Consider the following 2902-nt stretch of genomic DNA (forward strand, 5'->3'; position numbering starts at 1 on the left):
GTGGGGCAGAGCCAGATCTAATTACTGCTCACTTTCCTTCAAAGTCTAGTGCAGTTTAGGGGCCAGCCCAGTGGAACAGTGGTTAAGTTTGCACTTTCTGCTTCGGTGGCCTGGGGTTTGCTGGTTCGGATCCTGGGTGTGGACCTACACACTGCTTGTCAAGCCATGCTGTGGCAGGCATCCCATACATAAAGTAGAGGAAGATGGGCACGGATGTTAGCTCAGGGCCAGTCTTCCTCAGCAAAAAAAGGAGAATTGGCAGCAGATGTTAGCTCAGGGCTAATCTTTCTCAAAAAATTAAAATAAAAATGTCTCCAGTAGTTTAATCACAAGTAGACAAGAGAGTCTGGACTATCAATGAGAATGTTAATACTACCTTGGATTTACAGCACTTTCCCTTTGAGGATGTAATTAATTAATACTTTCTTTGCCTTTACTTATTCAAGGTGGGTTGAGGAAAGAAGTATTACTCTTTACACCAGAGTTAACTGTTTAGGCCTCCTCTATCACGTAAGTTTAACTGAGTGCAAGATTTATTGAGCTCTTACTTTCCCCAAATATTGGAGATAATGAAATCAATGCCACATCCTAAGTGTCAGAGTTTACAGTCTTCCCATCTACTGGACCATAGCCTGTATTTACTGGACCACAAGTATTTACAATCTTTATTTAGGTTTAACTGTGATCTTGGGGTTTGTCTTTGCAAAAGATAGCCCTCCAGAAGGCAAAGTAGGCATTCATTAGTTCTAGAAGAAACTTCAGCAGCTCCTCTGGATTTTTCTTGGATAAATACACTCTCTTCTCTGACCCCACGCAAATATACAATCTGGATGATTTTATTCTGCTGGGTTTTTCTACAAAATTTAATGCAGCTGGCAAAATATTCAATTTCTCTTGCCTGATAGCAGACATTCTCTAATTCATTTAATGTTAACTACCTTAAAGGGATTCAGTGCTTTAATACTTTACTTTCTGGTTCCTTAGATCTTTCAGAGCTTTTTGGCACTGAATCCCTAATTAGTATAGCACAGAATAGCTCTTCTAAGAACCGAAAAGGAACTTCTGTGTATCACTCTTGCTGATGGCTTAAGTTTGCATACAGGTAAAGAGTATTCCCCCTCCAGGGCTCTGTCATATTTGTTACTTATGTACTTGCCTACTAATAAAAATACATTTACCTAGTTTTCAGCATAGACACCTCATTCCTTTATACTAGAAACCCTTCCACGTCAATCTCAAGTGAGCAGCATAAAAAGTAAATGCTAGATTTAGTTTTTAAAATCACGAAGACAAAAAATAAAGAACACCAGAGAAACCCCATTCCTAACAGTAATATAGACACTACAAGAAAACACTCAGAAAACAATTCTATTAAAGTTTTAAAAATCCATTATATCTACCAATGTCACATTTTTTGAACTATTTGGACATTGTGAACCAGGTTTTTGTTCTTTATGTATCAGGAAAAAGTCCCAATAACAGGTGTATAAGATAGCAATATAAAACCAGAGATTGCTCATAATAGTTAGAAATTCTCCTTCTGTAAATATCTTAGTTCATACAACAAATACTTATTATATAATGAATGTTTAAGGCACTGAAAAAGCCACTAAAAAGTGCTTTATGAACACAAAGATGAGTAAAAAACATTCCCTGACTTGAAGGACTAATATAATGCAAGTGGTATGGAGCAAATATGTCAATAACTTACTGAGAAGGCAGAGTGTGATTAACAAAACAAAGAGAGGAGGAAGATACTATGTGGGTTTGAAGGAGAGACACTTGATTGGGGTAATTCAAGGAAAGCTGTAGAGAGAGAAAGAGAATTTAAGGGCCTTAAAGGATGAGTAGGATTAGGTAGCAGGCAGACTAACAGAGAAGAAAGTTTCAGGAAGAGGAGACAGAAAGATTTGTTCCAAAATTCTGTGTTGTCCAGCTTAGCTGGAGTACTGTGTACAGGTGCAGAATATGTGGGAAAATAAAGCTGAAGTGTTGATAAGGCCTATTGTGGAGAGCCTTGAACTAAGGACTTTAACCTTAATAGTCACCTTTGAAGATCCACCAACACTTTTTGAGTTGGAGGTGTCAGTTGGTTTATTGAAGCAAGGAGACAATAAAATAGGAAAATCAATTAGGAAACAGAAAGAGGGGGTAGAATCAGACTTTGAGAGACTGCAAATTCAGGATTTGGCAACTGAAATAAAGAAAATAGATTCAGAAGGGTGTAGAAAAGCTAATGGTTGGGGAGAAAGGATTTAAAGATAATCCTAAAGCTGGTTTGTCTAGGACGTTTTCTCAACCTGGGCACTACTGACATTTTGGACTGGATACTTCTTTCTTATGACTGGCTGTCCTGTGGACTGTAGGATGTTACCAGGATCCCTTTCTTCTACCTCTGAGATGACAGTAGCATCCCCAGTCATGAGAACCAAAAATGTCTCCAGGTGTTTTCGCGTCTCCCATGGGGCAAAACCACCCCCGCTTGAGAACCACTGGTCTACATGAATGGTTGTGCCATTAACCTGGGCCTACCAGAGCAAGTGCCAGGATAGCTCTCTGACCATAATCTCAAATTTGAAGGGGCTGCACATTCTCCCACCAAGGCATGGCAAATCTGTGGAGCAGATGGGACCTTTTCACAAATGTTCATTTCAGCCTTAGACATATCACTCATATCTTTCTCTAGGAGTTAGATGTTCCCCACCCATAACTAGGGACACAGTTCTCAAACAACAAGCTGTTTCACCAATCAGGAACAGTAGTTTCTTATAGACAACTGAGAGAAAAATCAACTTTAAATGACCTTCTACATTATCTCTATATTTGTAGTATCTTTGAATGGTCATCCATATTATGCCTATAGTTTAATTTGAAAACTTGAATAACTACAGAGCCTGGTTAG

This window comes from Equus caballus, chromosome 17 (assembly GCF_041296265.1).
Source record: "Equus caballus isolate H_3958 breed thoroughbred chromosome 17, TB-T2T, whole genome shotgun sequence".
Taxonomy (NCBI): Eukaryota; Metazoa; Chordata; class Mammalia; order Perissodactyla; family Equidae; genus Equus; species Equus caballus.